General features: G+C 40.0%; 1 pseudogene; it reads right to left on the bottom strand.

Annotated features, from left to right (window-relative positions):
* Positions 1 to 23571: 23571 nt before the first annotated feature.
* The window catches only part of LOC102728421 (ubiquitin-like-conjugating enzyme ATG3 pseudogene), a 2561-nt pseudogene continuing 2448 nt past the window's right edge, over positions 23572 to 23684 (bottom strand).

Raw genomic sequence — 23684 nt, 5'->3', positions numbered from 1 at the left:
GGTGGAAGGCAAGCAAGGGTGGGGAGCTGCAGGTAGAAGCAGCTCAGGTGAGAGGAAAGGAGGAAGCTCTTATTGAAATAGGATTCATCTTAGAGTATTTAATATAAGTTAAAATGCTGAGATCAAACCCGCACATCAGGGATTCTTAAGATCAGAAATATTTTATTAAACTGAGAGTGGGGAAGGAAGGTAATTAGAGCAAGCACCTGGCAAGGGAAAAGGAGTGCAGGGAAGGGAAAGAGAAGCTGTCCAACATGGACACTTCATCTGCTAGTTTAAGGTCAACTTTGTGCGTACCTTCTGTTGTATCATTTAAAAAATGTAAATAGCTTTACATAATTTATTGCTGCATAGTAGTATTGGGATCAAAAAGCACTCAGACCTACTGTAATTGCTATGTCAAAAGCCCTATGAAGTCCTTAATTGAGTCAGAATCTTCCATTTTTGTCTGTGAGTACTATTTGTTAACGGTAACATACAGCTCATGGAATACCTCAGGTGTATTCTGCCGGTGAGCAGCTTGACCCTTAAGTGACAGATACCTACACCTCGATATCAAGAACCATGCTACCTGTTCAAAGTCATGCGACAAGGAAGGGAATAAAAAGCGAATGTGTCATATCCAGGAAGAAGAGACACACTAATTTCCCTGTCAGTGCATTTGAATATTCTGAAAGTGAAGTCTAATAAGATTTGTGTATATTTTTGTTTGTTTTTCATAGATTTTACTCTTTGTCCTTAACAAAGAGAGGGAACCTAGGTTTATCCTTCTCTCTGCACCTGCAAATGCGACCTCCCAAGGAAAAGCCAAAAGGATAATTCTTTTCTGATCAGGAAGTAGGAAGTTTGACAGCTTCTGAAAATAGATGCCTGTATTCTATTTTCTAGCAGACTACTGTGGTTCGTCTTCTGTCTGGGAACTGCATGAAAACGTCAGTGAATACCTCAAAGGTCAGAATTTCAGAACTGCTGCCATAACTGTATTGTCACCAAGTATTAATGACTCTCTCACTTGTCCTCTTTTTTTAAGAGGCCTGGTCATGTCCGGGGGAATGCCAGGTACATTTTTCTTAATGTATGAGCACAAGTTACATATAACAACCTAACAACACAACACTGCCTCTTTAATGCTAATCTATTCCTTGCAATCTACTAGATACATGTAGAGTCATTGGTGTGTATCAAGAGAGCAAAATCAGATTCTGAAAATATCTGAAAGGATGCACTAGAGTGTACATAATAATGTATTTTAATCTGCCAGGCCTTAAAATTAATCATGAATTCCCACAGAGATTTTAATAATTTTGAGATGATGTTTTTTATTTTTTTATAGAGTAATGTTCTTGGACAGAGTTTTCTAAATGCTGCATGGGGGAAGAAAGTCGGTGGGGGAGGGGGACACGGGGCAATTTCTCACTCGCCATAGCATAGGAGATATGTTGACTAGGGGAACATGTTTTCTTTTGCTCCTAACTAAAAAGCAAGGTAGGTGTTTCGAAGAAAGGCTTTATCACTCCATAAACGCTGGCCAATCACAGGCAATTTATTAGGGGTAATAATGTGCATTTGTTAAGCAGGGGAATAGTCCTGAAGGGAAGAGGTCCCCTCTGGTGAGGGGGTGGATGCCTCCACAACACCAGGGGACTTGGCTGTCAGCAGTTTGCAGAGTTGCGTGGGAGGAAACCCTTGGTAATCAAACTGCACTAGGTTCTGGAAAGGGTGACTGTATTATTTATTGTCCAAACAAGAACTTTTGAGAGGGAAAATAAAAGTAAATAATCACACTGGGACATATGCTTACCTAAGCTCGGGGCAAAGGTATAGAGATTCAGGATTCTTATCTGGCACCATCCTTGCCTTTCAAAGAGGGGTGATTATGTCTGTTCCTTTTAACTCACCAAGATGCTATGATTGAGACCCATCCAGCCTCTTCCAAGTTAACCAAACAAAGATACTATGTAAACTTATTATATAGCATTTTTTTTTCCCCTGAAAAGTAGACAATTAAAAATATACTGTAGGCTAATGATTGTTTGGGGATTTTCAGAGCACTAGAAAGAAAGAGGTTCCTAGAGGATATGCTGGGCTTTCTATACCTTTTTAACTTGCCATGAAATATCTCACTACAGTGTCTGAAAATGGGGAGAAGTGAATTGTTTTGTGGTTGACCAAGTCTTTGGTACCTTTCCCTGAAATGCAGTTGTCAGAACATGTCTTAGTCCTTTTTCTTCCTATCCATTAGAGTGGAGTTTTTAAATAGTGTGTACTTAATTTCCCTCTCTCCATCTGAAAACATTTTCTAAGGACTGAGGTAGATGACAGTTTGCGGGAACTAGGTGAAATGCTATTATTGACCTCATTATTTTAGGAGAACCAAATTCTTGGTCATGTGTGGAGTGTGTATGTATGGAGTGTGCCTGGAAATTTTAAGTAATGGAAATTATACCTATGAGAAGGAGGTAGAGACAGGAGAAGTTCCAGGAAACTGATGTGTAATTATAAAGACAGGACAAAAGATTTTACCTGGAGTATATTACCTTCAAATAATTTGCAGGCTTGTCGAATCAGAAATCTCACTAATGGTGTGGTGCTCCTGTGAGAAACTATTCTATTACTCTTTGGGTTGGATGGTGGAATAAAATTTGTAAAATTAACACAGAAGAACAGTAAGTAAGCAAGTGAAAATCTTGATTATTCAGACCCTTAGGGGTAGAGAAAAAACTTTTCAGTTTGGGTAGATTTGCTTGTGAGAGCTTAGCTTGTCCCCATGGTGAGTATGTAGATATGTTCCTATGCAAGGACCCTTCCATTGCTGCAGTGAGGGCCTGCGGTGGGAGGTGGGGAGCAGAAAGGGCAGGACATGCAGCAGTCCAGGCAGAACTCCTTTTGGAAGTCCTCCATGGCCCCAGGCAAGAGTTACGGAACCAAAGCAATGGCTGCCAGGAACTCTACGGATGCCCTGAACCAGCATTTCTCCTTCCTAGAGTTACTCTAAGAAGCATAGGAGAGCTTCAAAGTTTCTGTGCTTCCTGAGGTGTAAGGAAAGCCTCCAAGAGGGCTACTGAAAGCCAAGGAGCCCTGGGTTGAAATGTGGGGGACACAGAGAGACCGTGAGAACCTGAGGAGCAATGGCCATGTGGGGACCCAGAATATCTCCATGCAGGGCGATTAGAGCAAAATGACCGAAGACAAAATAGAAGAGTGACTTCTCACTGAGAATTTGCAGGGAATAGAAAATGCCTGAATTCTCATAAACCCTCAATACTTCAACAGGAGTATTGATAGGCCTATAAATGGACTGAGCTTGCCCTAGAGAGACTGAGACAAACTTGAGGTGTCTGAAAATAAGCCCTGAGTTGACCTGAATTGAACTAAAGCAAATTTCCTTAATTAGGTGAAATGTGGAACTAAAATGGGGATTATATGGACACAGAGTTAAAAAAAAAAAAAGAAAGAGAAAGTCCCACATTTTGCACACCTGCCTATTTGCTGCGATATATCCATCCCACTATACTGGTATTCTCATTACTTAGCATTTTGCTCCTTGTTTAGTAGGCACCTTATAAATAATCTTTTCATTGCTTAAATGGAATGAAAACAACAGTCTCTCAAAAATAAACCAGCAAAAAACAACATAGCACAGCAAAACAAAATCCTCAGTAACAAGAGCATGAATGTCAAGTCGAATACTTGTCTTAAAGATTTAAAGAGCTCTCCTGGGAGAGGGTTGATGAACCAGTACCAACCCTCACCAGGGACAGGAAAACAGTAAAGGAGCTTGAAGCTTGGAATAAACCACGCTGGTCCTAATGGTGGAGTGTTATTGTGGTATGCTAACCAACTGGAATCTTTGGAGAACTTTAAAAATGGGACAGACAAGAATCTATCATTTAAATCTATAATCATTTACATAATCCTGTTTAGAAATAGGTGAATGATGATTCCTTGATTTCTTCTTTTTCTCAAGAAACATAGCTTCAGCTCTAATCTAATCAGAGGTCAATTTATCTTCAGTTTAGGCATCTTGGTTATTAATATATTCATGGCAGATATTTTAGAACCAAGGCTGCAGTTTCCATTGAAGACAGTATTTTAATTTTTGATCAATATTGTGTGTTTGATAACAGACCTGACATATGCCACATGCCCTATAGGGAGCCCTTTATTTCTAGTGACATATATTGGAGTTATTCTTCTTTGTTCATATGATTTACCTTCAAAAATCTATTGAATGTGCCCCCAGAGAAGTGCAGATAGTTGTTTTAATAATCATATTGGTATTCGGGTGGAATGGAGTGGGGTAGAACTGAAAGAACTTGCAGGGAATATTGTTCCTGGAATCTCTGGTTCCACCAGCCTGCATATCATATTTAAAGTACAGTAGGAGAGCTAGAGTTTGCAGAATAAAGTTTGTAATTCCATTCTTGTAAATACTGATCTTTCACCCTCCTTCCAGGCTTGGAGAGTGGCACGATCTCAAATCATATCAGAAGTGCCACAGTATGCTGCTAGGTCAACAGATGGCAGGGTTACACTATCTCTGTCTCTCTCCCACCAAGGACAACAGGAATTTATCCAGACCATTTGACTGCCTGGTGTCCATTGTTGGCCTTAGGAGAGCTTGTATGCAGGTCTCCAAGTTCTGTTTCTGACCCTAGGGATTCTGTGCTGTCAGAAAGAGCTGATGAACTGAGGTAGCCCATAGGCTTGACCCTCTCTTGGCAGCTTAGTCACCACGCCTATGAAAGCAATGAAGGACTGGATTCTTTAAGTATAACATAAAATATAGAGTGGTAGAGTAATAGTTTATTTTACTATCTCTTGATCTTTTGCTTATGATATTCTTCTTGGGATATCACCCATGACAATATGAGTCCTAAACTGCACTTTTAGGAGACACACATATATATTCATTTAATTTTTAACACAATACCCTATGGGGCAGATATTATGCCTATTGTACAAATGAGAAAACTGAGATCTAGAAAGGTGAAATAACTTGCTCAGTATCCCATGGATAATAGAGAGCAGGGTGGAGATCTGAAATCAAGTGTGTTTGTTCCAAAGTCTATGCTTTCTTTCTATGCATGAAGCTTTCCTAGGGAGGAGCTATGCCTTGATACTTGCTAATTCATAAAGGGTGCTGGACTTTAGTTGTGGCCTAATTAAGATGATAACTAGCTTTGTGATGTAGCATTTGTGGTCTTGCCCAGTTTATTTATTTATTTATTTATTTATTTATTTATTTGAGAGAGTGTGCACGCGCAAGTGGCGGGAGGGGCAAGGGGAAAAGAGGAGGAGAGGGAGAGAATCCTCAAGCAGACTTCCTGCTGAGCACGGAGCCCCACCAGGGGCTCTATGCCTCACCCCTGAGATCATGACCCGAAACCATGACTCCGATGCTCAACCCACTGAACCATCCAGGCGCCCCTGCCCAGTGTGCTTTTAATGAGATCTTCCAGTTCTGGTGAGCGATAGTGAGATTCTTTCCACCAAGGCACAGAATGTCTCAGGATGTATGCATTGCACAGCAAGACTGGGGCAGTTAGGAAGTGAATCCTGGCCCTCGAGTCTCCTGATTGCTCTGTCATCTGCCCTTTATAAAGTCTGGAAGGCAGTTCCTTTAAATTTGCCTCTGTTAGCCTAGGTCATTGTGTGGGAGCAATTAATTTTTCCAGGTACTCCTCAGCATTTTTCAGCCACCTTCAAAAATCAACCTTGTAATATTTTAATTGAACCATATCACTTGTGTTTCTAACATTGATATGGATTTTACACAGCTGTTTACACTAATATGTGTTAAAATGCCTAATTACCGCTGCAATCACAGGCTGGCTCAATAGTCTTGCCAGCTCTTAAATATATGGTCGTGTCTTAATCAAACACAAACGTCAATGAGCAGTCTAAACTCCTGCAATTTGTAAACTGGATTAAGGGCAATAAATGTGACCCTTCAAACAAGAACACAGAATTTTGCATATTTCATGCTAATATGCTCATCTATTTGTTTTGCTGTTGTTTCCCAGATTTTCAAAAATGCTTGTTGATAAAATGAGGTCAGAATGCGAGCTGAGGTGGGTGTTTATAGTGGGATTGAAGGAAAGGCTTAAGAAGGCCTGAGAAAGGCTATACTCTCTATAATAGCATTTTTTAATGTGTGACTTCATAAACATATTAAATTGTTAGCTGAGGACTCTTTAGCTAATTAGGTAAACTTGTTATTATTTATTTTTTAACAGGTATCTGAGCACCTATTTCGGAACTCTGGCAAGGGCCTGTATATGCAGTGTAATGTCAGAAGAGTCAGAGTACCGTGCATGGAAGTTTCTCTGGGAGCATGGAGGGGTGAGTGGTTGTTTGCTTTGAAAGTTCAGGGAAGACTTCATACAAAAGATACATTTGCATTGGAGAAATGGAGGACTTCCCAGGAGGGCAAGGAAGGGAAAGATAGACAAGAAATAGAGAAAAGCAGTCATAGACACTGATGGAATGGAAGAGATCATGGCAAGTTTTGGAAACTACAGTAGTTCAGTATGGATGGGGAGGACAGTGTTGCTGGGGGAAATCCAGGACACGCAACATCAGGGACATTGTGGTAAACCTTGCAGGTGATGGCCTGTCTCATGACAGTAAGAGGATGTGACACCTAGAATATACCAAGAAAAGAGAGTTCATCGGACAGCTGCCATTTGGCCCTTGGGAGTGTTATCAGTGTTCACCCAACCTGTCTTCAAAGAAATATGTGCCCTGAACATCTAACCAGCTTATACTACAGAAGCCTGTGGCAGTCCATGGACATTAGCAGGGAATCATTAGGTTCATCTCTTTTCATTGATTGATTTATTGATTGAGCCACCTATTCATTCTTGCACTGATTCTGTGTCTACCTAGCCCTTCTAATATTTCAGTACTGTGCTAGTCACTGAGGAAATGACAGTGATGCACTCTTCTTTCTGAGAATAAGATATTATGGGATAAAAAGTCAGATTTGGCAAAGAATGAGAATATCACCTTCATTTATCTCATTGATAGAAACATGTCACTTTCCTCATTATATAGATTCTCTAATTTCAACTTCTACTCACCTCATTTAAGAGAATATTTATTCTTTTAATGAATTCACAGTATTCTGGAATTTAAATACATGTAGGACTAAAATAACTGGAATTTCAAAAGGGGCTTCATTGTATGGGGGAAAACGGTGAAGAATTGAGGACTTAGTCAAGACTGAAACTTAAAAAGGATATCCTGGAATTATTGTATATTCAATCTAATTTTTTATAAATACTTCACAATAAAAACATGTTTAAAATGGAGACCACTAAGACACATCAAGTATACTTCAAAATCAACAGATTGAAAATTATGAATAATAATGAATAATGTAAATTTGGGAGGCATACACACACACCTATAACCTCTATAAAGGCAGAAATCATGTTTATCTTTGTTTACAACTGGATCCCTAGTGTCTGGCGTACCATGTACTCGGTAAATAAGTTGTTGAATGCATGATTGTTTAATGGTAATTAGCAGTTGTGATAGATTATACCATTGCTTCTAACTCTTCTCCTCTCCCTCTATCCATATCCTTTGCCATGTCCTTGCAGTCCCTCCTACCCTAGTGATGTTGGTCTTGGCCATTTGATTTCCTTTGGCCAATGGAAAGTGGTTGGGAGTGACAATGAAGCAATGCTGAGTTGCACTCTTAGGAGGTACTCCTGCTTCGATTCAGCTTGGTGCATTTCTGCCCTGGACATGAGGTGTACCTCTGCCAGTTCTGTAACTGGCAGCTCCTAACCATTCAGCAGATGGGGCATGGGCTGCCCTAATTCATCTTGAGCTACTTTCTTTTTACTACAGATGTAACTAGTACATGTCGTAATGCTTGGGGCTTCTATTCTAGTAGCAAAGACTAAATGAGAACCCTAGTTACATTACCCTGAAGCAGATCCTGAGTCAAGGATTTAGATGCAGGTAGTTTATTGGGAGGTGATTCTTAGAAGCAGTCTTGATAGAGCAGGGAGACAGGAAAGTAGGAAAGATAATACATATGCTCTATTGATTGGTTCTTGCTGTGGGCAACTAGGTCTTAATCTCCATTGGGGGCTTTCTGAGAATTGCATAGAGGGTACACCTCAGAACTGTCTCTCCAAAACATGGAATGCTGGGACATTTATCAATTGGTGGCTGTGTCTCATTAGTTAAGTGTTCTTCCCTGCCCCAGGGATGTTATTCCCTTACTCCATGGCCACACTTCCTGGCTATGACTGTGTTGTGTGGCTTTAGAGAAAGTTCTGAGGCATAAAAAAGGAGAGACGTTGCTGCTTAGATTTGAGCCAGGAGGGTGGCAGAGTAAGAGCATGGAAGTGTCTACCACAGCTACTCTGAAATCAGACCTGGGCAAAGGGGATGTGATGTGGGTCACAAGAAAATGTCTGCTTTGAGATGATGTTTGTGCAAATACTTTGTGGACCATCAGGTTCTAAACAAATGTTATTGGTTATTGCTAGTGAAAAAATTCAAATGTTCTTGTTTATAATAAAAGTTTATCAAATAATATGGCTCATCCTAAATAATAATATCTGTGATACTACTGTGCAGGGTTATACCAGTCATTTGTTCACAAAAGGCCAGAGGTTGGGTGGAATATTCATACACCCATTGTTACTTCCCTCCCTACTTTTCATCTCTCCCAGAACGGCTATCTAGCTATCACTCCAATTAACATGCACACACACACACGCACATGCACACACACGCACACACACCAGAGATCTACACACCCTCTCATTGCTCCCAGATTTCTTTATTCCAATGAGCGCATGAAAAATCCAGATGGGAGCAGACAAAGGGATTGGAGAATATTCAGTTCTTCCTTCTACTCTTCCGACAGGTTGGGAGGCAGGGAGATTATAATTGAGAGATTGATTAATCAAACGCACTCTTTGTAGAACTACTCTCCCAAGAGAATGTTCAGGAATCCTACACACTTGCTGTGACTTTGTTACTATCCCACAAACATGTCCAGGCCATAATTAAGCTGTATTGCCATAGTTCAGAGTATAAGCCTCTCACACTCAAATATATATAGATTATATAATCATCAAGGGATATCTAGTAATTGCTTATAGAGCTCTGCCTGGGCTCTTTCATTCCAAAGAAAGTAGAATTATAAGAAGATTCCACGTGGCAAGACCCATAAAGGAGAGTGACTCTTATGGAATGAATCCAATGTGCACACCTCTTCGGAGAAAGACATCACTCAACTGTGAAAGATCACTGTGACCCTTGCTTTACATTCCATCGAAAAACTGTTAGGTCCATCAGCTTAGTTACCTTTTAGCCTTGTGTGGGCATTGACTCAGAGCTACAGAAAGATCAGTGTGAGTATGAAATTGTTTAGCTTGATTATCATTTCCTTAGCATGAAAAATCCTGAAATTCATTGGCAAAAAAGAACAAAACTCTCTGCTGCTTCTAAGTTAAATAGGTGTTGTTAGAGTTGGTCTGTTATTCTAGTAAATAACTCCACAATATAAATGGCTTGATATAATAAAAGGTTATTTCTTACCCATGTCACTCCATTGGATCTGGGGGGCTGGTGGGTTGCTTGTCTGTGCAATCATCCAAGGACCCAGGCTTCTCTCATCATGAGACCTACCTTCATTCAGGTCCTCTAAGTATTCTTTCACTTCAGCTAATGGATAAGGAAAAGAAATAAGGCTCTTTGGTGGGCCTGGAAGTAGCTCATGTCACTCCCACTCATATCCTTTGGTGAGATCCCTTTGTCATATGGCCATACCTAACTGGAACAGAGACTGGAAAATGTAGCCTAACTGAATGTCCAGGAAGTAGAGGAGAACTCAGATGTGGGTGAGATCTCTGAGTTTCAGTTAAATAAGGAAAAGAAATGTTGTACCTAATTGAACAAAGAAACAATAGGAGGCTTCATTTTCTTTGTGGGCCAGTAATTTATTTAGTATTCTCATCTCCAAAGATAGGTGAAGCTCTGTTTCATCTATTATGTGAGATATTCTACTCTGGTCATGTAGACAATTTCTTCTCATGTGAAGACATTTCACATTTCTGGCTTTGTCCTGTTGCCTCTGATCCTGCTTTGACATTGTGGATGGAAAAGGAGATGAAGACAACTCTATTTTTGCACAGTTGAGGCTCATGGTTGGCCTTCTGCTAATCAGCAAATTGCTGGAACAATCACCACTGAGGAAGTTAGGGTTCCTAAGTATCCAGCAGTTTGCTGATGAATGTCTGAACCAGAGTATGGAGGGGTTAGAGAGGAAGGGAGTTCATGTATTATAATCATTTAGGAGCATTTTCAATATATTCATGCTGGTCTTAGGGTGAATCAGCATCAGAATCATGTTTCTGAGAGAAGGGAAGGAAGAAAGAGATTTTGCACACGCTGTCCTTGTCCTGGGCATCCCTTCACCCTATCGAAATATTACTACTTGTCATTCTAAGTTGCTCTCTCTGAGATTGCCCTTCTTTCTCCTCATAGCATTTTTGTAATAGCTCCTCTTTTATGAAGAGTAATTTTCCTACTTGGTAATCACTGAAGTTCAGTGTATTAGTCTGCTAGGGCTTCTATAACAAAATGCCACAGACTGGGGGGCTTAAACAATGGAAATTTATTCTCACCGTTCTGGAGGCTTGATGTCCAAGATCGTGTTGGCAGGTTTGGTTTCTCTTGAAGCCTCTCTCCTTGGCTTGCTGATGGTTGTCTTTTGTTGTGTCCTCACATGACCTCTCCTCTGTGCAGGAATCCCTACTGTCTCTTCTTCCTGAAAGGACACCAGTTATATTGGATTAGGGTTCCACCCTTATGACCTCGTTTAACCTTAATTACCTCTCTAAAGGCCCTATCTCCAAACATAATTACATCAAGGGTTGGGCTTCAACATATGAATTTGGGGGCTTGGGGGCCCAGAGTCAGTCCATAACATTCAGAACATGAAAAGGTTTCAGGCAACACATCCTGCCTTTTGGCTTCTTAAGACTGCAGTTTCAAATTTTCTCAAATCTTCTTAGTCACAAAAAAATCACCAGTGGCAACTGTGAGCAGGATTCTAGTCATAAGAGTAGGGTTGGTAAATTGAAACTCATTATGTAAAATTTAGACAAATTTAGTTTCAGAATATTGAGCTGTGCCTAATCCATTTTGAAGTAACCTTTCAGTTTTCAAACTAGAAAATTTGGATGACTTAGGCAAGTTTTCCCCTGCTCTCCCTACTCCATTCCTAAATCCCATTCTTAAAGCATCTCTTTGCTTCTTTTCAGCATCGTCCTCACAAACATGTGCTTCACACTGAAGTTCCCACATCCCACTATTTGCTCCATCAAAGCCTCTGCATCCTGTCTTACTCTTTCAGGCGCCTCTTCTGGAAAAATGGCAACTAGCTCATCCGATAAAAGGTTCAGATAAGTGTGCAGGTACGAGGTGAGTATTTTTAAGCTAGAGCCCTTCTTATATTTGTATTAATGAGATGCCTTCTGCCAACTCAAAGCCCTTATCCAGAGGAGGTGGACACTTCACTGGTAGGAACTTCATTGTTTGTGAACCTTGCAGTACCTGAGGCGGGTGAGTGAAGAAGGCCCTCAGCATATTCTTCAGTCAGTCCCTACTCCCTGAGTGTAGAAAATCAGTCTTGCGTCTTCCTCCAAAGAGCTGACCCATGCAGCTATGTTCTTAGGAATAGACCATCCATTTCAAATGAGTACATTTCATTATGATCTACAGGGCATAGTTTTTCACAAATGCATTTTAAAAATCTAGTTACCCTTGTCTTAACTCTTTCATGATCTACCTATAAATTACAAGATCTGAGAGAGGGGGAAATGTGTCTTGTTCACCTTTATGTCTTTAATGCCTATTATATTATGAAGATTGTTGGTGCTCAGTAAATATTTGGTGGATACATTTATACTCTAGTACAGTTTTTTGGTTTGTTTGTTTTGTTTTTTGAGGGAGAGTGGGCAGGCAAGGACTGCTTTCACTGTCACGGTTTTAAAAATGTACAACCCAAACAGAGAAGAGAATGATTCAGATTTTGGAAGCAGATTTGGATTATATAAATTGACTCGAGTGCCATATCTTTTCTCAACTCCAAGTATCTAAACCATTAGGCTTAAACTCATGCTATTTGAGTCAGCATTCCCTTTGAATGGCATTATTATTATTGTTTATTATTGCCTCAGCTTTTACAATATGCTTAGTGCTGCAGAAGACATTAAAAAGACACAGTTCTTGCCTTGGGGCTTACACTCAGATAGGCAAACAAAATGTATTTAAGAAGAGGTAGATTGATCGCAGAGATGCAATTTCCCAGGTGTTTGTATTTGTGCTTTGGGTTCATTTGTCTTTTAACCAGCTGTGGGCTAAAGAAATCTTGAAACTTTTCTTCAGAACAAGGACATAAATGACAAGAGTTCAGAAGAAAACACAAGCCTTGAAGTGCAGAACACAGGGCTGAGCATCTAAACAGCCCAGTTTGGGGGATCTCCATGCTCTTGAATCGCTCTCCCCCTTTCTGTCTCTCTCAACAATGGGCGCTCCCTGTGCTACCTCACCAAAAACCAAACCATTAATTTAAAAATGGATCACTGAATTTTATGGCCCATTTCAAGTATTAGCCCAGATTTTTCCTATCAAATAGTGTTTAAAAATGTGACTAGTTCTCCTTACAGCCTGAGACTTGAATTTGTACAAAAGTTAGGAAAACTTTGATCCTAAGAAGATATTGCTCTCAAGTTTAATTTTTGAAAATCCAATTCATAAGCTGAAATGAATAAAAACATACCTCACACTTTTTATTCTTTTTTTTTTTTGTGAATATTTAAAAAAAATTCTCTCATGCAGTTATGGAGCAGAGACAAATATGTCTGTTTTGTTGATGCTCCTTAGTGTTTGTGGAAAATATATGTGTGTGTGTGTGCATATAAAAAGCATCTTCATCTTAGAAATCTAAATACTGTGTCCGTTTGTTATACATGAGATCAAATACCTGCTTCTGGGAGTAAGCCAGGGCAAAACTTTAAGTTTCACATGTAAAGTACATGAGGAACACAATCTGCGATGGTTGGTAAAGCTGTAGAGATGTCCAGATTGCAGAAGGGGCAGTGATAATCTTCGTTGTGCAGGGGAGAGTTGGATTGCATTTCATTTGGTCGCCATGATCTCTAGGTGGATGGAGGGGTTTCTCGTCAGGGCCTTGATCCATGAAAAGGATGTAAGCACCAACAGCCATGCATATTTAGATGTTGGTTTCCAAAGTTTCTGTTTAATTCCACTTTCTCCTCACATGCAGGAGTGTGGTATGCCCTTCCAGATGGCCCACACAAATGCTTTGTCGTACTTCACTCACTCCTTGCATGTCAAGCATCTCTGGGACCACATACATCACCAATTAGCATCTTATATTCATTTGAAAGGAATGGCTCTGCAACATTTTGTAGTTTTCTTTGATAAAATTTGCATGTTGTGATGTTCTTCTAAGAATCAAGGGTGTGATTGTGGAATTTTCCTCCCATCTTCTCCCTCCCCCTAAATATTTTTCCCTGTGCAGTACCATTTGATCTGTATTTTACAGAAAATATCTTTGGTTTGACATTTCTGGAACCTGGTGAGACCATTTTAGTGTATTTACCAATGCATACTAGACATTTACTGTGTCACATCTTCCAGGGGGCTATGTTCCTGTTGGTCCACCTCCATTTTTCAGATTCTAGGTCATGCAATCTCCTCATTGATCTATAGATTTGGCACTGACATCCTTTAGCCTTTTGCAATAAAGTCTCAGCTAGACATTCTTTATCCTGAGCTCTGTGATAAGCATTTAAAACAGTGGACTTCGTGTGTCGGCCCTGATAGTAATAAGCAACCCTGATATATGAAAATCATGTTTAGACAACACACCAAAGAGATGCTGTGCACCAAAGAGATCAAATTGTCACCCAGTAAATGGTAGCGGTTACTATTAAGTTTTCTAAAGTAATCAATATTGGCGTGTTGGGGAACAGGCAGGCGGAACACACAGAACCCCAATGGATAGTGCCTTCTTGACATCTTCACGTGAATTCTCACAGGCATTTCAAATTTTACATGCTCACCTTCAGTATCTCCTGAAACTGTCTGTCCCTAGTGTCCCTCATCTTAGTAAATGATATGTTGTCTACTCAGGTATTCAGTCCAGAAATCTGGAGTCCTCAGGAGCGCCTTCATTTCTTTCGTCTCCCCATTCCCCTTCCCCCGAATTTGTCATTAAGTGTTTTGGTTCTACTTCCCTTTATCCTGGATCAATTCAATCTTTGTCACCTTATTTCCACCTCCTGCCCCACCCCGAGTTCACATCCTAGTTTCTGGAAAGCTTCTATAACGTCCAAACTGCACTCCCTGCTGTAAGTCTGATTCTCCCATGTTTCCTTTTTTGCTTAAACTGTAGAGTTCTTATATGATGAATTGGAGAAGGTCTCTATGATGTTGAACAACCTGCATTTGGCTTTTGTGTTTAGAACATGACACAACTCTCCCCCTAGCCGCCCAAGGTCTGCAAAACCCTGTGTGTTCTGAGTCTTGAGTACTTGTCTCCAACAGACTCCAGCTTGCTGCACTGAATTTTGGGGGAGCTCGTGAAACTTTTTTGGTTCTTTCCCCTACTCGAGGATTTTGTACTGGCTCTGCCTCCAGCCTGAAAAGATTTCCCCTCTCCCTCTTCACTTGCTTGGTTTCTCCTCACTCTTTAGGTCTTTTCTTGAATATCTGTTCCTCAGAAAGGTCTTCCGTGGCTACATCATTGGAGGACCTTCATTGGAGGTTAACTTCTGGTATAGCACCCCTTTTATTTCCTTCAAAGTACTGATCATAGTCTCAAAATATTTTGGTTATCTATTCACTTATTTGTCTGCTATCTGTCTTCTGTTGTATAGAATCAAGTCAGTGTTCTCAAGGCCAGGTTCATTCTTGTTTAATTTATATGCATGTTGCTTAGCACAGTGCTTGGCATGTAGAGGCATTTAAAACATATTTGTTGAATCAGTGTCTCTAAAGGATTATGATGAGAAGAGTTGAATGTGTGTATGTGGTGTGTGGCATGTGGTATGTGGCGTGTGTACGTATTGTAATGGTTAAGTTAAAGCACTGGCTGTTATACGCAACTAATGAATCATTGAACACTACATCAAAAACTAACGGTGTACAATATGTTGGCTAATTGAATTTAAAAAGTAAATAAAGAAAAAATAAAGGAAGTGCTATTGGGTGGGGGATGGGCTAAATGGGTGATGGGCATTAAGGAGGGCACTTGTTGTGTTGAGCACTGGGTGTTATACGTAAGTGATGAGTCACTAAATTCTACTCCTGAAACCAATATTATGTTAACTAATTAAAATTTAAATAAAAAATTGAAAAAAAAAATAAAGGAAGTGCTATTGACTGTATGTTTGTGTTCCCCCTACATTCACATGTTGAAACTGAATCCCCAGTGAGATAGCATTAGGAGGTGGGGTCTTTAGGAAGTGATTAGGTTATGAGGGTGGAGCCCTCATGAATGGAATTAGTGCTCTTATAAAAGAAGCCCCAGAGAACTCCCTTACCCCTTCTGCCATTTGAGGACAGAGTAGAAAATGCCATCTATGAAGCAAGAAGCAGGTCCTTGCAAGACTCAGAATCTGCCGACACCTTGATCTTCCAAAACTGTGAGAAATAAATGTTGTTTACAAGCCACCCAGTCCGTGATATTGTTATAGCAGCCCAAATGGACTAAGACAGGAAGGAAACATAGAAGTAGAAGAGATAAGAAGCCTTGGCGACAGGGTTGCAGGAACTCAGATCCACTGAGAGGGCCCCAGCACAAGACTGATACATGAAACCTGGGCCAATGCAGAGATCAGAGGCCTTGACTCACAACTCTGGCAGTTTGCTGGAGACCATTCAAGTATGTACTGATTGGTGCCTAGGAACACAGCACAATGTACTCATTCACACAGAAAAAAAAAAAGAGACCACAGCTCCAAGGTAACACAGAGCACAGATCTTCAAAACAGTCACATGATGTGGCTGAGGCCACATCACATTCAGTAAATGGAACAAACTTCCACTTCCACATGTAAACATACATGTGAATGCTTTTGATCAAATTCACCATCCTCATAATCTGTTATTTAATTTTACCAGTAAGGAGACAGCAAAATGGACTAAAAGAATACATTTACCAGATCAGAATAGATGGTGGGATGAAGCCACATGGGTGAGAACTTTACAGAAGCACTTTGAGCACATACTGTTCAAATTAGGGGAGAGAAGCACATCATTCTTCATCAAAGAGAAGTTCACTGCCCTGGTCAAAACCTGACTCCTGGAGGCACACGTGTGCATAAACACGTGGGCTCTATCAGTAACAATGATCTTACTGCCAGGTAGCAATTCATAAGCACCTGCTATGTGCCATGCACTCCATTAAACTGCTCACATGCATTATCTCCCCTAAAACCATAAGCCTACAAGGTAGGTATGAATATGGCTCCATTTTCACAGAAAAACGTGAAGTTAAGAGAAGATAATTATTTTGCTCTAGATCACAAAACAAGTGTGATATAAACTCTTATCTATTTACATTTAGAACTTGAGCTTCGTTACCCATTGATTTGCAAAGAAACCCAATCTCTGGGAAAGGTGGCTGCTTCTGTCTGGGAAGTGTAACAGTGCACAATGGCGTTCTGGATCCTACTGATCTTCAGGGAAAATATATTTTCTGATTATACACCATAGAACATTAAATATATTGTGCTGTAATTGTTTCTTTCTTTCTTTTTTTTTTTTACTTGCCCATTAGATTGCAACCAACTTTAGTTCCTCACATTGGTCTCCTTAGCCCTAGTACTTAGTACTGGCTCTGCAGCTCAGCTGAAGGCAGAGGTTTGGACCTTGTCCTGAAACCCTGATCCAAGGAAGTTGTTTTTTATTTGATTTAGCCTTCCCATTTACATGAACTAGTTTAATAAAACAAGTTACAGTCATTTAAGAGTAACTTTTTCTTTTTAAGATTTTATTTATTTGCGAGAGAGAGAGAATGAGAGACAGAGAGCATGAGAGAGGGGAGGGTTGGAGAGAAGCAGACTCCCTGCTGAGCAGGGAGCCCGATGGGGGACTGGATCCAGGGACTCGATCCAGGGACTCCAGGATCATGACCTGAGCCGAAGGCAGTCGCTTAACCAACTGAGCCACCCAGGCGCCCAAGAGTAACTATTTTTAAGAAGAACTTGCATTGTCAAGAAGAATTTGCATTCTTAAATACCAATGATAAAGAAGCCTGATGGGGAATGTCACTAGTTAACCATGGCTAAATCAAAAGAATAGGAAGAATATGCTTACAAGTCCAAAGAGAATTATTAAACATCTTAATTTTAAACATTATTCAGTATTAAAGTGTTGTCAATAAAACAAAGATATCCCCAGAAACCGAGGAAAAAGAAAATAAAAAGCAAAAGTAGACTGAGAAATGTATTCACTTCTGAAACTGTCATGGGGCGAATTTCAAAACAGAATATGAAGTTTTTACAAAATTCATCATTCTCATTATTCTCATTTTCAGGTAAAATGCAAACTAGATGCAAGCAGTTTTTTAAAACACTGTATTATGTATCTCATAGGCCAGAACTATCGAAGCATATCAGATCTCTCATTTTAGTATGCATTTACACATTTAAAAATTCATATTATTGACTCTGTTGAATGCCGTTGACTTCTAGAGAACCATTACAGCTCACGGGATAGCTTTTTATTTGGCATTGTATCAATTTGAAGCCCAGAATGTCATGATCTTAATGCTGACAGCAGATATGCGTGTGTAAAGTGGTATGGAGAGAAAGGTAAGGTGCACATGCAATAGGCAATTTTCAAATGTCATTGTTTCAGCCCTAAAAACAGAAAGCACACACTAGAGGGAATGTTTTGCTCCCCGGTCTGTGCCAGGCACTTCCGCCTGCACGTCTCGCGCTGCTCGCTTCCGCGCCGCCGCCCCGCTGCAGCGCATGAAGGACCATTTGCCCCTTAAATATCACACGTAACTCATTTGCATTATAGACTATGGGCCCAAGAGGGAGAAACACTTAATTTTATTAATAGAATGGATTTTAAATCTCTCTACAGGAGGCCACAGAACACCCCAAAGGGCTAATCTGTGTTATGGAGAGATGGCAAATCAGAAAAGCCCCAGTGCGTTCCCCCCCACCCCCTCAGAAATTGTTCCCAATGAAAGGTACCACTAGGCCGATTGGCTTTGAGCATCCTCTGTTTGAACACTGGAATGGTTCCACACCTGATGTACAAATACCTAAGCCCCTGAGATTTACAATAGGAATGCTAATGCATGGCGTAAGCCCCACTGAAACAAACAGAGCCCGGATAATAATTTTGTAACCTCTTGTTGACATAACCCACCAGCTTGCTGAAGAGCCCCTTCATGTAGAGGAAACACAGAAACTATAATGATTTTCAGATACAGTTGACAAGAGACCATTTAGTAAACTTTTATTTTTTTTTAACTAACAGTATGCAAGGATGTTGTATTCTAGGCTGCTACTAATAATCTCATCAGAATGCAAAAGCAGCGACTGTGTTATAAAACCAATGATCTGTTATATTCTGCAAGAATTTACAAAAGCCTAATGTCATTTACTACACCATGAGAACCATACTTGGATAAAAAAAAAAATAAAACACAACAGAATTCAAAAACTGATTACATCTGACGAAAAAATAAACTGTTTGCAAATGCAATGCTTTAAAGGTAAAACGTACCAGAGTGAAAGACACGGAGCCCAGTGATGACTTCGGAGGGGGAGAAATTGGTGTTTGGGAACATATAAATGTGATTCGTCACTTAGGGCCCTGTTGGAATCAAGGCATCCGTTCAAGTCCAGGATTCCCTGGTCCACAGCTACTGCTGCGTATGTGTTGCTGGCTCAAGCTGCAGGAAACTTGCGGTCTCGAAAGAGTTGTGTTTTTTTGTTTTTTGGTTTTTTTTCCTCAGCAGCATTTCTGACAAAAGCTTATCTTTGCAGTCTTATATATGCAATTTAAATGATTTTTTTTTAAGATTTTATTTATTTATTTGAGACAGAGAGAATGAGAGACAGAGAGCATGAGAGGGAGGAGGGTCAGAGGGAGAAGCAGACTCCCTGCCGAGCAGGGAGCCCGATGCGGGACTCGATCCCGGGACTCCAGGATCATGACCTGAGCCGAAGGCAGTCGCTTAACCAACTGAGCCACCCAGGCGCCCTACAATTTAAATGATTTTTAAAAGCAAAGACCTTTCTTTGGGGACATTTGGAACAAAGTCAACTGAAAAGTCAGTGGCACGTATTTCTCAGGATCTCTGTGTAGCTGGGACTCAGATGGTCGGTCCTTTCTGTGAGCTGGGACCCTGTGATGGGTGCAAGAGCAGAGGCAGGCTTCTCTCAGACCATATGCTTGCTTCTCTGAAAGGTCTCATTGATTCAATTCTGGCAGTCAATTCTTTTTTTTTTTTTTTTTAAAGATTTTATTTATTTATTCATGAGAGAGAGAGAGAGAGGCAGAGGGAGAAGCAGGCTCCCTGCGGAGCAGGGAGCCCGATGCAGGACCAGATCCCAGGACCCTGAGATCATGACCCAAGCCGAAGGCAGACGCTTAACCATCTGAGCCACCCAGGCGCCCTGGCAGTTAATTCTTAATGGCATTTTAATTTGATAAGGAAATAAATGTGTTTAAAAATTCTTTCCTTTGATGCCTAAACCAATTTTTCTGCAGTTTATTCAGTGATGAAAGAAATCAGCTTCCTGAAGGATGATGTCTACCTCTCTTTACATTTCTATCACTGTCTATAACACTATAACCATCTATTCATCTATCATTCTTCCATCTATCCACCCAGAGAGGGAGAGAGAGAGAGAGAGAGAGATCTTGGAAGTTCTTGAAATTGCTATAATCTTTGGAAGAAACTGGTTCTCTCCTTTTCAAACTAAGTCTTTTGGAAACATTTTTATTTCCAGGATGGACATGGCAGAATGTGAGAAGATTTATTTATTTATTTATTGTTTTGAAGATTGATTTATTTATTTGAGAGAGAGAGCAAGAGCAGGGGGAGAGGCAGAGAGAGAACCTCAAGCATACTGCCTCCTGAGCGGGGAGGCTGATGCGTGGCTCAATCTCACGACCCTGAGATCAGGACCTGACTTGAAATCAAGAGTAGACACTTAACCAACAGAGCCACGTAGGTGCCCCCAGGGTCTTTAATATTAAAAATCATTTTTACAGTACTATTAGCCAGCTTCCAGCAGATCTCTTTCAGGAAATGTATTCTTGGATGTCCTTGAAGATACACCTGGTCTTGCAAACTTGTAGGAAGTCATTTTGAAGTGTTGACTTAGGTGCCTGTAAGACATCTGGTAATAATGAAGATGGAGTTTTTAATGCTTTGGGGTTTTATGAATGAGTTACAGTACAGTCACTGATGAATTATTAAAGTATATCTCTGCAGGAGGAGGTGTCCATATTTTTTGACTGTTGGGAAGTTGCACGTATTGATAGTTGTCCAGAAAGAAATTGGGACTCGCTGTTAATCAGATCAATTAGTTTGAGAACCAAGTGAATTGATCTTATATTTCAGGAGATTCTTGCTCACCATGGATATAGAGAGATGTTTCATAAAAGAGGCACACTGTTTATTAAGGAGTCTGAATCATGTAGGACAATAGTTAAATGTGTGAACCATCCCCTTGCCTTTACTCTTACTGGCTTGTTTTTGTTGTTGTTGTTGTTTTCCCTCCTGAAAGACTGGAGGGCGTCACTGTCTGTCTGGTAATCTTCCACTCATCCTCAAGAGCAGCCCCAATGCTGCCCCTTCTTTGTGACTCTCTCTAATCTTCAGTTAATTGTCTTTTACATGACCATAACACCATATACATAGTTATCTTAGTATTTCTCATTAATTATCCTATAAGTGTGTGTGTAAATGTATTTATTTATTGGTTTATTCTACTAGAGTATAAGCTCCTCAGTAAATGCTCTTTTCCATTCACAGCACATTGTAATAGGTATCTGATAAATGTTCCGGAATGAATAATTACAAAAGGATTTAAGTAAAACCAAACTTCCAGGAAAAGTTAGAAAATGGTATCAACAATTTAGTAAGTTTGGACTATTGGTCACTTAGATTTAAAGGATTCCTAAACAACTAGAAGCAGTTAAATTTAAAAACATAGTTAAAAATAAGTATCTTTTTTTTTTATTCGAAAATTGTATGGTATGAGATCTGAGGAACAGGTCCCTTTCTCAGTCTAATAGATAATCAACAAATTAGACTTTGGAAAGAAAAGGTTTCATTTACTGTCCTTAAGAGAATATCCACATACAATTAAAATAATTGGTCTTTTTTTGAGAACTGATAGGGAGTTTGAAAAGAGTGATCTAAATAGACTTAATAATTTCTTTATTCAACCAATTTCTGTCGAGCCCCTGGTATTTGCCCAGCTCTATGTTAGGTACTGAGGGTTCAGGGATGAACCAAACCAACTTGGTTCCTGCCCTCCTGGGTGTAGAACATAATGAGTGAGGTAGGTGGACTTAAAACAAAAGGCCTCCTAAAGGTCATGTCACTACAACTGTGATAAGTATTATAACTGACAAATTCAGGTACTTAATAGCATTCAAGAGGAGAATCTGACCCAGAGACAGGACACCTTCACTGGAGAAGTGATAAACAGAAACTAGAAAGATGGTGAAGGTGGGGAGGACAGGGAATTTAGGAGAAATGTGGTGAAAAGAAGAGTGATATGGGCAGACGGAAAACTAGCAAATATGCATATGAACCTGGTACATTTGTAGAAGGCAAGGTGGGGCTAGGCAATGAGGCTCCAATACAGTGAGTGAGGGGAAACAAAACATAAGGTGAGATGGGAAGTTGGGCAGGAATCAGTGCTTTCAAAGGATCAAAGGTCATGCTACGGATGGGACAGTGGATGAGGCCAGGGGTAACATGCATCTTATGCAAATGTGGCTCCAAGAGAAGTCCCTTCACTTCCTCCTTCCAACTAAATAGCCACCCCACTCCCTCAAACTTACCCCTTTGTATATAAAAAACCCAGAGGTGCTAGTAATATGATGGTTTATCCTAAAAAAATGTAGTATTCATGGGAGTTTTAAGAAAAGAAATGACATTCAAAGTTGAGTTTGAACAGTTTGGAAAATGGCAAAGATCAGTGTAGAAAGACAATGAAGAGGCAAGGATGGTTCATCAATGACACTGGAGTCATTGATAGTGGAAATGAGTAGAGGGAAATTGATAAATTAGAGAAACATTTTAAAAGAATAATCAACAAAGATGGGATGTGAGGGAAAGGGAGTTAGCAAGAATGATTGCAAGATTTCTGTTATGAGCATGTGAGTGGATATTTGGGCAATTGTTGCAGTAGAAACACTTGAGGAGGAATAGTTTGGGAAGGAAACATGGAACATTCAGATTTTGAAATTGTGGTGTTCAAGGAACCTGTGAAACATCCAAGAGATATCAAGGGGAGGTAGATATAAAATTATAAGAATCAGGGGCGCCTGGGTGGCTCAGTCGTTGAGCGTCTGCCTTCGGCTCAGGTCATGATCCCAGGGTCCTGGGATTAAGCCCCGCATCGGGCTCCCTGCCCCGTGGGGAGCCTGCTTCTCCCTCTCCCTCTTCCCCTGCTTGTGTTCCCTCTCTCACTCTCTCTCTGTCAAATAAATAAAAATTAAAAAAAAAATTATAAGAATCAGAAGAGAAATCAACATGGAAACAAAAATTTAGGGATCATGGGCGTATAAAGGAAATGTGGAGTATTGATAAAAATTAGAGTAATAAAGAGCTTCTTTGGATCATAATATAGATCGTGGGGGAGAAAGAACAATATTAGATGTTCTCAAAAAGTGATAAAAGAAGGTTTTTTTTTGGTAACATAAATTTATTTTTGATTTTTTGTAGTAACATGTTTTGGCTTTTTGCTATCTATTGTTGGCTACGTTTTAATGATAGTTACTATGTGTTTTGCATTGTACTAGTACTAACAAGTATGAGACTTTCTTCATTACTCTGGAGATCAGCAATACAGAAATTATTAGAAAATTATCACAGATATTCTTAAATTGTTTAACACAAATAATCAGTGAAATAGCCATTTAATGGAACTTTTTAAAATTTAATGCATAACCATATAAGTCCCTTTATTAGAGAAATTGTACAGTTGGTTAATTATGGTCAATGGTCATATCTATGGGTTAATTCTTTAAAAATCAGAACCAGGGACACTTGGGTAGCTCAGTTGGTTGAGTGCCCAACTCTTGATTTCGGCTCAGGTCATGATCTCAGGGTCCTGAGATTGAGCCCCGCGTGGGCGCCCGGCTCAGCAGGGAGTCTGCTTCTCTCCTTCTCCCTCTCCCTCTGCCTCCCCCTGCTCATGCATGTTCTCTCTCTCTCAAATAAATAAATAAATAAATCTTTAAAAAAAAAAATTAGAGCCAATAATTAGGATAGATTCTATGCTCTCTTCATTACATTGTGAAGTGTCTGGTGCAGTCATATTGTATTGTTGGAATGACAGCTTATACAGATTATAAGAAAATTAGAAGATACATAGGAACACCAAGTTCTGCCCCTCTTTCTT

The sequence above is a fragment of the Leptonychotes weddellii genome, chromosome 13, assembly GCF_054177405.1.
Source record: "Leptonychotes weddellii isolate Sample4059 chromosome 13, ASM5417740v2, whole genome shotgun sequence".
Lineage (NCBI taxonomy): Eukaryota > Metazoa > Chordata > Mammalia > Carnivora > Phocidae > Leptonychotes > Leptonychotes weddellii.
The sequence above is the reverse complement of the archived record's forward strand: the minus strand, read 5'-3'. Positions and strand labels throughout refer to the sequence as shown.